Consider the following 13,910-nt stretch of genomic DNA (forward strand, 5'->3'; position numbering starts at 1 on the left):
CAAACTAACCTTCCACGAGGCCATTCCTGGGCACTGTGCTTCTCTGAAAAGAACATCCTCCCTGCAATTTCATTTCCTCAAAACTAGCCTGGGCATGCCTTCTCTTATCACTTATCATTATGAAAATGCTTCATACTGATTTATGAAGTATGTGGCCACTGCGTAACCCTATACTACATAGAAAGCTCCATGAGGATAAGATCTGTTCATCTGCTGGATCTGGAAACTACTGTGTCTGTAACAGTGATGGGCAGAGCTTACCAAATTGCTTATGGGACTAAGGTAAAACAAATAAAGAGAATCAGTAGCGTCAAGCATGTGAAATCAGACTCTTATATCTGGGTCTAGTCCTAAATCTACAAGTGCAGCTCCCACCAGGGCATGGACTAGCATTTTCTTCAGTGATGCAGTGTGAGGTTGTCCCTATGCAACCCTCCCTCAGAGGAGAGGTCCAAGGAAAGGTGAGCTTGAGAATGCTGTCTTCCAGGTCCTCAGGCCTTGCCCACTGCAAGGATCATCAGATGCTACAGCGAGCCTTCTCAAGAGCAGGAACTCGGTTTATTGCATCAAGCAGGGGCTTATATAGGGTTGAAGTATTGGGTAGCACACTTAGGATGGGATAAAGTGACATGCAGAGGAAATGGTCAATAATATTGCACGAAACTAGAGAAATGCCAGGCAGCATGAGGTCTTACATCAGGCATTGCTGCATAACTCCCAAGTGGAGGTTAGAGGACAAAGACACATTGACAAACTTGAGTTAACCTCAAGAAGTTCCACTAGACCCTATGCCCAGGCCTATTTAGGCCCAACATCTCCTCTTTTGCTTTTCTAAGAATGGCAGTAATCATGAAACCTGTCTTAGGATTTCTCCATTGGGAATCTTACCAGTCATTGGGTATCATGTACATAGCTCATAGAGCGTCAACCTGACTTAAGTTGCCCCAGCTTAACTGGAATCTTACCCATCAGTGTTCAGGTGGAGGGTGTGGTAGGAATGCTCATGTGAGGATGGCTAGACATATGAGTAGTTTGGCCCTTGAGTAGTGAACCAATACTAATGAACTTTCACCTAATGAAGTATTGCAGCATCTAGCTTCTGGTAGATGAATTGTATCATCTCATTAATCATACATGTCAGGACAATGAAGATAAGGAGGAGGAGGTGGTGGAGAGGCCAAAAAAAAAAAAAAAACTGCAGAAGGTAGGGTAGGAAGAATTGTAAATCAGTTCTTAGCTGGTTAGCCATTTGTTCTCTTTCCTTGTTGATATCAGCGCAAATTCATTTTTCCACTTCCTCTCTGGGGACAGGACAGGATGTTGGACTAATAACAGTGCATGTGTCCATCCATTCCTGTTCTACTCCTTCCTTGCGTTTAGGTAGCCACCGACAGGTAGGTTAGTTTCAAGGTAGGTCTTACGCACTGTAACAAGATACACAAGGGTGAGTAGGGAACTTTAAGGGCCATGATAGAAGCTTTGATCCTGAGGGGGGTGGACTCACAAAACTCATTTTCTCTTCCTATTACCAGCTTCCTAAATCCTCTCCCAGGTTTCCCAAAAGAAGAGGTTAGGAGCTGGGAACCCAGTTGCTAAAGCTTTGATGGAATACAGGTTTTTGTGACATTTGCATTTGTGAGCTTCAGACATCTTGACTGAAGCAAGAGGTGGAGAGTCATAAGGCCTGGATCATGCTTCGGTGTGTTTGCATTGTCAATATTAAGTGTCTAGTTCACCTAGAGTGATGGCTTGGCCTCAGTTTGTAATTACCCCATGTTGTCAGCAAGTCAATTGCAGTATGGTCCCTCTGCAATCCCTCCTTCAGAGGAGAGGATCCAGGAAAGTTAGGCACACTGTCTACCTGTTCCCCAGGTCCTGCACAGGGCAAGAACAATCAGATACTGCATGGTGCCTGCCTGATCAGTGGCATGAATTCAGTTTATTACATCAAGCAGGGATATATATAGGGTTGGCACAGTGGCTAGTTATCTTAGTATAGGCTGGATTTACCTGAAGAGAAAGGGCCAATAATATTACACAAACCTAGCAATTACCAAGGCATTATAAAGGTCTTACATCAGACAGTCCTGACTCACTCATTTGTAGACGATACAGACCAAAGACAGGTTACAAAACACTATCCATGCTCAAGAATTTGCACTAGGCTCTTACCCAGGCCTCTTTGGCCAAACATGGCAGGGCAACTGGAGTCATGGCCCAGGCAACCCTTTCCAAGGTTAAAATAATTCGAACCCATGCTCACACCACGATGCTTGTATATTTGTTTGCACATGAATTCTATCCCAAGGTTATTCATGTCATAGGACCTGACCTAAAGTCTGCCTTGATGCATAACACAACAGAAATAGGCCCATCAAGGAAAGCATTGGAGTTAGCAGAAATGGTCCCTGGAGGACCTGCTGATGTTGGCTGAGCAAAATCATATTATGTAGGAAGGGAAACTAAAGCTCCTGGTGAGGTATACATTTCCTGTGCCATTCTTGAGGCCTTCAGACTATGAGGTTGCTGCATGCTAGGTAGGGTGGATCAATGATATTTGACACATTTTTTCAAAGTCTAGGTTATCCTTGATTCCTTCAGTTGTGGCCTTAGGAAGATCTCAGCAGCAGGAACCAGAAAGACTCTATCCTTTTGAGATGACACCTGAAGAAAGAGGTCAAACACACACAATGCGGCTCTCAAAGGGACTTCATAAGGATCAATAATGACAAGAGAGAGCAGAAGAGGTGGACACATGGCTATTCAATGGTGAGGCAGTTTACTGCCATTGCTAGTTTCTCTTCCCACAAACAACAGGCATTCCACAAGGCAGACTACATCCTAAGGAATTACTTAGTCAAAGCCACAATTCCTAGCCCTACTCAACAGCCCCCCCTTGGTGGTTATATCACATTCTCCAAAAAAAAAGTTGCACAAAGCACATCTCCACCATGGTTGGCTTTAAGTTTAAGAAGTCAGGCAGAGCTAGTCTGGTTAGTAGGGATCCAGAAGTTGAGAGTTGCTACAAGATTTTCAGGGAATCTAACTGGAATGATAGGTCTAAAGAAGGGCATGTTCTCTATGCCTGGACACTGAATGGAGCCATCTGTGACTTCAGGCAACTGTGAAAGAGTATGGACTGCCAAGTTCTCCCTATAGAATGGAGACATGAGGCACAATCATCAGATGCCCCCTCTACCCTGGAACACAAGGACTTCCAGCAAGATGAAGGACAGTGTGACTAGACTGCCATTCCTGGACTCATTAAGAATCCAATTTCCCAAAGGAAGTGTTTACCCTGTTCCCAGAGCTAGAATTGAACTCCTAATAGTTTGCTTAAGGTTCAGATTGTGTCAGATACTCTGAAACCAGGCCAGTCTGGTAGGCAATTTGGTTCCACTGTTCCAGTAGTCCCATGGAAAGAGCCTTCAGAGACATCCAATGCTTGTGCTTTGTTTGACAGGTAAGCATTGCCATCATGGACAGCCACACAGACGAATGTGGAATACCCAGAAAGCCATTCTTCCTGGAATTGTTCTTTCTACATATACACTCTTCAAGTTCCCTTATCTCGCATACGTGAGTCCTCCTGGCCTGCCATATCCCAGATCCTCTCTCATCAAAGTCCTCCCTGTGGAGCAGACCTTGAGTATCCTTATTGAGTACCTCATGTAGTCTGCTCTGTGTATTCTTCTACTGAATAGGTCTGGTTTTCTGAGGGCCAGAAGTGACCAGAAGGCTTCACTCTGTTTTACATCCCTCCAACATCCCTTCCCCATCCATGTTTCATCCTTCACTCTGTCCCTCCCCTCATTGTGGCATCTCTCGCATTCTGTCTACTTTCCTTCTGTACCTAGACAGTCACCTACTCATGCCCCTCCTCCACAGACCATCTCCAGTCCCTTCTCCTCCTCTCCTCATCCTGACCAGCTAAGTCACATTCCATTTTTAGATGATGTTCCTTGATATGAGCTCACTTTTCTCAAGGACTGAATTGACAGATGTTCCATCCTTCCTTGCTCCACCCACCAAAACACACCAAGTGTTTCCACACTGCAGAGAACTCACATAGCACGCCTTACCCACAGAAATGTGTCTTTGTCAGCACAACCAACCGTTAAGCTCACTGTGAGCTGCCAATGCAAACAAAGGCCTCTGGATATCTAGAAATCATAACTTTATTTCAACAGTTGTGTCATGAATTTACAAATCAATCAGATCTTTTTCACCATATCTTAGACATAGATATGGAAATCATCCACAAATTTGATAAAATATACAAATGGTTTTCATTCAACTTAGTGAATCACCTTCCCAATTCTAGAAGTCCCATCTTCGTTTTTGTATTCTATAGGTTTGCCTATTAGACCACCTGCAATTCCCAGATCTACTTCTTGTGGAGGAGCCCCATCCAAGTGTGGAATGATAAGAATTTTGCATTCTTTATAATCATCCAGAAGCTTGTACATATACAGGATTGGATCTTTCTCATAGGTAATATAGAAACAGGTTGTTGAGACTGGTGCTTGACCCAGGACCATCCCCCTCCAGTGAGCCTTAAGTCCATACACTCCCTCAAAGAGTTGTGCTACTTCTTTTCCAATGATGTCATCTGTTAGCATAGGATCAAGACCTTTGGATGTTTCCGCCCTTTCGTAAAGAACTTCAAGGAATATTATTCACTTGTCATTGTGAAGTTTTAATCCATACACACAGTCAAAGTTTTGCTGGTGCTGGGTCCTGGGTCCATAGCTGAGGAGGGGGAAATAGGAAGAGCCTGTTAGCTAAGGGGACAAATTGCCAACTTCTCCTGGTTGGAAGACTCAGCACCAGGCACTGATACATAACCACCCCTAAGAAGTCTGAAGACAAACCTGCCTGGGCATCTGCTGTTGTGCTGTTTGTTTCTAGCTTCCCTAGTGCACTTGGGATGGGCTGGAAAGTGGCAGTGGGGCAGTGCACAACCAGCAGGACTAGGAACTCTGAGTCACCAGAGTTGGCCATTTTAAGCTGAGCTCCCAGAGCCTAGGGCTCTAGTGCCATGGGATCTAACCTGTTTGAGGCAGAGAGAAGGAATGCAAAGCACCTCTCTTCCTCCACCTTGCCTTCAACCTCAGTGCCTTAAGTGTCCCAGCCTGGGGATCAGGGTCCTGGCTGCAGACCCAGGTCTCCTCTGGGTATTCACCACTTCCCCCCTCCTCCATGCTCCACTGTGCTCATTTCTGAATCTGTGCCTGGCTCCTAATGCAGCCCTGGTCCTCCTCCCCATGCATGCCACACGTGCCCACTGCTATTCTGTTTCTCCCTCAGGCCACTGCCCTCCCACACCACTCTTGCCTCGTGCCCACTTAGGAACTAGTTTCTTTGTGTGTACTGTCCAGAGCTCTGCAACAGGTATTGGCCACTTTGCTTCTGCCTCCATCAAAAGTGAGCAGAGAAGCACTAAGACTAGGCAGTGCTCACTAAGGCCCAAAAAGAGGAGCCACCAGCTTGCCTGCATGCTAGTCTGTGGCCATGGATGTCTGGAAGTATGAAGGGACAAGGGATGTGAGCTGAGTGCTGCTGGTGTCCTGCTGCTGGTGAGTTAGCAGGTTCTTCTGCCTTCCTCCTTGGGAGGCAGCTGCACTGCAACCATGGATTCCATCAAGTGTGCTACTATCTCATCTTCATTCTGTTTGAGTCTCATTTTCTAATCAGTGGATTCCTCCCTTTTATGCTTAATTATACAGGTTTTTTTGTTGTTGTTGTTTTGTTTTTTGTTGTTTTTTTTCTGGTGTTGGTGTGTGGTTTTGATGTTGTTTGTTTGTTTTTCTATACAGTTTCTTTTTCATCTGGTGACCCTGTTGAATTGCTATTATTTCCAATGTTCATCACCTTGAGTCCTTGAGTCATGTTATGTTCTTTAATGTCATCTCTTTGCATTCTCCTATTCTTGCTTCAGGTGCATTTTTTTTGAAATTTTTTAATGTCTTTGTTATATAGTAATTTACAATGCATAGTAAATTTCCTCCTAAAAAGGCAGGACCACTGACTTGCTCCAAAATTACTCTAAGCTTAGCTCAAACTGAACTATAGTGCATTTCTGGTGGTTAGATAAAAGAAGCATTCCCCTGAAACTAGTGAAAGTGGGTTGTCAGCCAAAAGGAGTACTTTCCTTTGTCTCTGCCTAAAGGGTCAAATGGGGTGCTATTGACATATACTTCTGATTGCATATCAAAGTCCTTGCTGGCCTTCAAGTTACTTCACTTTCCTTTTCACACAAATGTATTAAACACCTTAAAGCCCAGGCCTGGATCCTAGCCCTTCTCACTTGCTCTTCTGTTGGAAAGACCCAGGCTGCTCCAGATAATGGGCTTCCCTACCCTATGCATTTTCCTTATAACCTGCATATTTTTCCATTCCCTGCATTAGGCCTTGGCTGTGTCCAGTCTATGTCCTTCTCTCACCACTCCGGATTCTTCCAGATGACTCTGGATATTCATTTTCTCTTACCTAAAATAAAAACCTGCCACCCCTACCCTGGAGCAGCCACCTCTGTGGTCTCTTTACTGTGCCATTTGCTTGCATTGTCAAATTCACATTAAAACATAAAATTCACCAAGATTAGTCATAAAAACACTTTGTTCATAGATCATTTTGTGTATACAGAATGCGTATTTATAAATATACATTAATTAATATATAAGAATAATGAGTTTTGCCTCCGAAGATGTGGATATCCAGTATCACATAATTCCAACTTGCAGCTCAGTTAGTTCACATTAGGCACAGACATAATTCTTTGAATAATATACTGACAAATACAATTGTTGACACTTCCCAAATACCTTTCTTTCTTTCTTTCTTTCTTTCTTTCTTTTTTATTCCAAAAGGGTGTCTCTTTATAACCAGGGCTGTCCTGGAACTAGCTCTGTAGACCAGGCTGTCCTCAAACTCTTCTTAGAGATCTGCCTACATCTGCCTCCCCAATGTTGGTGTGCTACCACCTATCACCTCTTCACTGTTCCTTGTTTTTTTTAAAACAGTATGTATCTATTACATTTGAATACCTATTTTTGAAATTAAAATATACTAGCTTGTTTTACCTTTAAATTATTGTCATTGTGATTTTAATTTTTAAATTCATTGCCTAAGTTATTCATACACTACTATGGGAGTGATTCATATTTCTGTCTTTTATGTATATGTATATTGTGTGGTACATAACCTACATTCTGGAAACAATATTAGATGTTGGAGAAGGTTTCATTCTAATACATTTCAGTAAAACAAATAATTTTTTTTAAACAATGGGATATTTTTGTTTGAATTGTCTGAAAAATGTAGCAGGTATACCCTAGGTACTCAGGGTTAAGGACTGAATTATTTCCCCATCAAGTCATATTTTAATCTCAACATGCAGTCTCTAAGATTGTGATGTTTTATGAAGATAGGGCCTTTGTACAGGTAATTAAGGCAAATTCTATCAAATATTTAAGTTCTAACCCTATATAATTGGAGCTCTTATAAAAATTAGAATACAGGGACACACAGATCAGGCCATCTGAAGTCAGAAGTAGAGACCAACACTTAGAATCCAAGAGAAACACATTAAAATAATTAAACCTTTTGTTCAGATTTAGGAAATTCACAATTTTGAGGAAATAATTTATTTCTTGTTTACGCTAATAAGTCTATACAATTTTGTTAATCAGTCCTGCAATGCAAATACACATTTATGTCCCCAAAACCTAAATTTTCCTGTCTTCTATTTTGTGTTGTCACTTTCACCCTAGAAACACAGAGCTGTCTAACATTTTACAGATCAATTCTTTCTCATTCACAGACACTGGGACAAAGAGTCACTTCATTGTAAACTCTTAAGAAATTTTTTTCTTTCAAAACTATTCTGTATCAACTCAGGGCATGTTCCTCCTATTTTAATATAGCACCCCAATACTGTACCCAGTTATTTTAGATCCATTTTATCTGCTGATTTAAGAACTAAGCACATTTAGCTAATAATATAGCTTCATTTAGTTAATATGTTTATCACACTAAAAGCCCAAACTAGACTTGGAAGCAAACAAGCCACACAAATTATCTGGGTATAAAAGAATAAAAAAAAAAAGTTTGACATGAGGGCAATTGAGGTCACTGACGATATTCATAACATCCCTGAGTTATCATGTTAAAAGGCAATTGAAAATTTGTTTCTCTATTGCAATTTCTAACAATTTACTTATTTAAAACTTTTTAAGGCCTATTTTCAAACTATTGTTGTATTTATAGGATTTGTGCTGATGTGTCCTTTGGGCAAGTTCAATTCTGAACTCTCCAACTCAATTTATGACTGTTCTTACACATTCACAATTTTGAGTTGTCAAACCTCATAAAGGTAACTAGTATAGAGAGTCTATCATGGTGAATATTCAGGGTATCAATGTTCATAATAGAAGGTCAGATAGATCTGTGCTGCAGAAGCTTTTGAATTTTGCACAAACATATTCTGGAATAACTGATGCGTACAAGCCTACATGATGTTTAACCAATGACACAACACCTTTGATTTTATGTTATAAAGTATTTCTTCTATTACCATCATAGCTATAAAATTATTTATTGCCCAACAATGTCCTCATAGATACTAACCACAAAAAGATCCCTTTCCCACATTTTTCTCTTATCACACTTTTTAATTTCACCAAACCATATAGCTTTTAAGGTCAATCAAAATATGCTCATGTTCCTCTTTCTTGCCCTTCTTTATCTATTTTTCAAGTTAACTGACATCATCTTGCCAGCACTATTCTTTGATTTCCACTATCTACAATTATATGCTTATTGTCTTTCTTTGAAACAGTTATTGTACCTCTGCCAGGCCTTAATCCTCATAATTCTATAGGTGTTCATTTATGCTCCATTTTCTAAATTGGCCATACATCTGATAGATTTTTACTTACATTCTACATACTAAGTATATAAGATGCTTATTGGAACTTTGGCATTATCCTGACTCTGCGCCTTGACAAAGAGTGGGGCACACCATACCTGTGTGGCCATGTCATAGATACGTCACAAACAGGGCTTTGTAAGGACTCAGTATGCATGTGCAACCATCCCCTTTTAAGCAAGTGCCATTCATGCCTCCTCTCTTCTCTCTTCCTGGTTGGGCAACACCTAATCCCACCCCAGTTATTTCCTTACATCAAAAAACTCTACGTGGGTATGTTGAGTCTTGTTTTTCATTGTCTGCCACTGTAGCCAAAGAAAAATATTTGGTGCTGTGAAACTGACACATGCTCTCTCTACAATACCTCAGTCACTTGCAATTGGTTGGCCGAGACACTTGGAGATCCTGATCCCAAATGACATCCCACTCTTCATCTACACATTTGCTGAGATCACCATCAAACAGCAGCTACAATTCACTAAGGTACGCCTTCTCCTGGTCAAGGGAAACATTTCGTTGAATCTGAAGGCTGTTGATCTTCCACTAACCTTCGGGTGTTCTTGGAAGCAGGGGAGCCCCCAGTCTCGGTCTTTAAGGGCACGGAGAATTTCTCTTGCTGACCATTACCTCTGGTACATTTCCCATGGGTGAAGTCTAGTAGTGACCTTGCTGAGCGGTACATTCAACGTTCAGCTTTAAGCCTCTTGTGGTTACTGATTATAGCTTTTCAGACTGCTGAGTCCTGTCCAGTCTTGCCCTTGACCTCATTTTCAGGCTGACAATCTCCAAGAGCAATCATTGACATTTTTGTTTCAACCATGGGAAATAAATCAACAAAAGTCAAAAGCACATCCACTACACTGGGATGTCTGCTAGAAAATGTAAAACCCTTTCACTTAATGCTATTCTTTAAAGCACCCAGAATCATACATGTCTGTAATAAGAAATGGCCTAGAAACAACATATATAATAAGTCAAATTGGCAACCTGATGGCTCTTTGGTTCCTGACATTTTATGGAAACTTTCAAATTAATACCAGCAGAATGGTAGATGAAAGTTGCTAGCACACATCCAAACTTTCTACTACCTCTCTGCTAAACATTCTCTTTCATCTTCCTCATCTCCATCTCATGCCCTTTTAGCCATGAAATCTAAATCTGAGGAAGCCTCCACTAGTACATACCCCTCTGATGAACTTCCAACACTTCATCCTCAACATCCATCTACCCCTTCGGCTCCTTCTGTTCCTACTGCTTGTCATTCTTCCTCTCCAGCTTTTCCCCCTCAAGTTTCTTCCTCCCCAGCTTTGTCTTCTGAATGCCAAACTCTTCCATTTACTTTCACCCTAGTTACCCATACTCATGCTGCTGCATGCCCTCAACCTACAAAAGCCAACCTAGCTACAGTTCTTCTTTTCCATCAGAAGTATTTAGGGATTTTTATCTAACAACAACCAACCCAACATTTTTAGCAATATTTGATGTTTTCTGAATTTCTGGCAGCCATTATAAGTGACATGTGATGGAATCTCAAATCATGTAATCAGGCTAGATAATCAAAAATAGATGAATGTGTAAAAATGAACTACTTGTATACAGTGATTTAATATTCTACATTTAGAAACAAAAAATCAGGCTTTTTTCCTTGGGTGGCAAGGGTCAGTTCAGATGAGTCTTTGGTTCTCACAAAGGTGCACACTAGATTCTCAGTTTACTGGAAAGATGTGTATATGTTCTTTCAACATCTGAACTTTCCGTTTTGAAAGATATTTTTAAAATGGACAAGTCCTATCACAAGTGTTGCCTATATGTGTTCTGTTTATAGAAAACTGACTTTAAATGGAAGCTGTAGGTATGCTTAAAAGAAAACAATGAGGAATAATGAGAAGAACAAGAAGGAGATGGTGGAATGTGGAAATAAAAAAAAACATGTAGGAGGGGGATGAATAGGAATACAATATACTGACATGTTTCTAAAAATACCATGATAAAATCAACTGTTTTATGAGTTAACTTCAATATTAATACAAAAATGCTAAATAATAGACCATAATACATGCATAATTTTACATTAGTAATATATGTTATATTTTAAGTAAAAATTCTGGAGACAAAGAGAATGAGTGTAAAATTACATAACGACTCCTTCCCCAGGAATGTGAAACAGTTATTAGATTGTGTTCAATATCTGTTCATAAACAACAGAGCTTCGAATTATATCATATAAAATATTCAAGATTAATAGAAAATTGAAATAGAAAATTCTACCAATATAAATGGGAACCATACAACGTCTCTTCCAATAAGTGATACAACAGGTATTTGGTAATTATGTTTAAGAATTCAAAAAAAACACAACAATGCAAAGAAAAATATGTAATATGAACTGTGGTTTGACTATTAATTAATATCAAATTGTAGTTTAATACTTTCAGACATAAATTAACATTGCACTTATTATTTCACTATTCAGGTTTGTGAAATACTTGAAGAAATCATGCCAGTTTTAAAGAGAGCTTCCCAGAAAGAGGAGAAATGTTTTCCTTTGATTGCATGTATTTGAGGAGAAATACATAATGATTCAATATCATGAAAATACACACAGAGTCAACTAATCAATCTGTAAATTTCAAAATATGGTTCGATAAAGCAGGCCTGTCATTTAACTGAAATACAGTGTCCATGTCCTTAATCAAGTTTTGATATACTTGTGTCTACATAAAACATATTGATAGAGTAAATCTTGGAAAATAGTACTGCTTTTTTAAATATTTTAATTCTGTCATTCTAGTGGTCTCTGAACATGGTTTAAAGAGTTAATGATGTCACTCACCTACATTTTTAATTTACTTAAAGTCTAGTGGGATTGTACGCTTTTGGATTATGAGATAGATTTGTAGGCCAAAAAATGTTGACCCATGCAATATTTTCAATCTACTTTTGACCATAACAATAGGATGTGAAAAATTAAAATATATGTGCTGTGCTTGGATTTTAGACACTATGGGTTGGACTGGAGAAATGTAATCTTAAAAAATTTATTAAAAGTTGAAAAGGGCCTTGAGAGAAATGAAAAATTAATGGAGGCTGAATATAGTCAAAATGCATGATATATTTAAACAAAAACTGGTTTATGAAGCCAGTTGCTTTGTTCAATCAGTATACAGTGATGAAAAAAATTTAAGAAATTATGGCACAGCTTTACTAGATCCACATGGTAAATGAAATTTCCAGGACTTGCCAGGGATAGTCAGGAATGAAATGATTGCCAAAGTTTTTTTTTTTTTAAGAGTTTTATGCCATTATGAAACAAGCATGTCTAAGGTTAATCAAATCAATATTTTCCAAGTCTATCAGTAGGTTGACTATTCAAATTTAGGTGTCTTTGGAGATAGAAACAGACATTCCATTTATGTCTTGTAGTTGTCATGGAGACAGGCAAAACAAAGTAAGAACAAAGCTATCCTACTAAGGATATCACCTGACAGAATACATAGATAAGACCAGAAAGACCTGTTGGGGATCCCAATTAAATGCATAAGTATATAAAGTGGGCCATTTAAAACCAGGGATTCTGGATTTCTAACTCCAATAGTTTTATTTGCTAGTGGCCCCACCTGTCTTGTCCTCAACCTCATCATCAAATCTGGTGTCAACATTCATTTTAACGTTCATCAATCCTTAAATAAGAAGTGATTACTCCCTTTAAATGACCACCTTACTGACAATTGTCTTCCTTCTGTTCATCACCAATACTAATGTGAATGTTTAATTACTCATCTAAGCTATCCATTTCCTGCCTTCACACTAGTACTTCATTAAAACTTAAGATGCACAGGAAATTGCATTCTTTTCATAGTAAATAATTCCAGAAGGATACAAGTATGAAATTCAGATTCCCTTAGAAGCAAGACACTTGAATACTTTTCTAGTTTTGCTTTTAGCCATCATCAGTACAGGCAGTAGACCATAGACAACTCAAATAGAGAATGATATATACGTGTGTGTGTGTGTGTGTGTGTGTGTGTGTGTGTGTGTGTGTGTGTGATTTCTCAAATAAAAATCAGAAATGAAGATCCATGTGGTGATTTCTTTAAGGTAATTTTCATAACGACATGCATCGTAAAATATCATTTGCTTTTTAATCTGACAGAATATTGAAGAAGTTTGGCCAAGATTTCCTTTCTGCCACTTTACTGGTAACCAAACTACTTTCTGTGGCTTCAAGACTTGATTTTGAACAAAGAAGCAACTCAGGAAAAAGAGTGAGTTGGGTACCACAAGGGAGAAAATGCTAAGAAAAATCAAATGTAAGATTTAATTCTAATTGTAACTGACTGGGTTCAAATTTCCATTTCCTCAGACTCCTTGTATACATCAGATCCTATTGCCTGCCTTTTTTTCCAGTTCTGCTATGGAAGAGCAAATATTTAAGCTAACAGAAGCCATCTCAGAGACCACCATTGGACTGGATGATGAGATCAAAAATTGCAATCTGTCCAACCCATTCGACAAGGCAATGTCAGGCAAGAAGGTTGAGTGGTCAAGTGACTCTATTGATAATGAACACTTGGGCCGTCCCTCATCCAAATGTTGCTGTGTTTATGAAAAGCCATGTGCCTTTTGGTGAGAGCTCACCAATAAGTGAAAAAGATGGTGATGACAATTGCTTGTGGTCATCACAAGAGGAGATGCTGTGTTCTGTCAAGTACTGTTGCTACTACTTCACCTTCAAAGATCAACACACATCTGAATCCCTAAATACCTCCATTAATGAATAAGCCTCATTTTGCTTTTCCTATCCCTGAGCCAGATAGAACCACCATATGCCCATGTAACTACTCAGGGATTAAATGATTGGTGGATTCTTTTGTGTTTCTGTGTGTGGTATGTTTAACCTTGCCAATTAAAAAAAAAAACGTAAACATGAAGGAAGGCAGAGGGTGAAATATGGATCATATAGAGTATTGGGAAGCCC

At 39.5% G+C, this 13,910-nt stretch overlaps 1 pseudogene; it reads right to left on the reverse strand.

Moving 5' to 3' along the window:
* Positions 1-4,214: 4,214 nt before the first annotated feature.
* LOC127217520 (spindlin-2-like) lies at positions 4,215-9,614 on the reverse strand (annotated as a pseudogene).
* Between the last annotated feature and the right edge of the window lie 4,296 nt (positions 9,615-13,910).

This window comes from Phodopus roborovskii, unplaced genomic scaffold (assembly GCF_943737965.1).
Source record: "Phodopus roborovskii unplaced genomic scaffold, PHOROB, whole genome shotgun sequence".
NCBI classification, from domain to species: domain Eukaryota; kingdom Metazoa; phylum Chordata; class Mammalia; order Rodentia; family Cricetidae; genus Phodopus; species Phodopus roborovskii.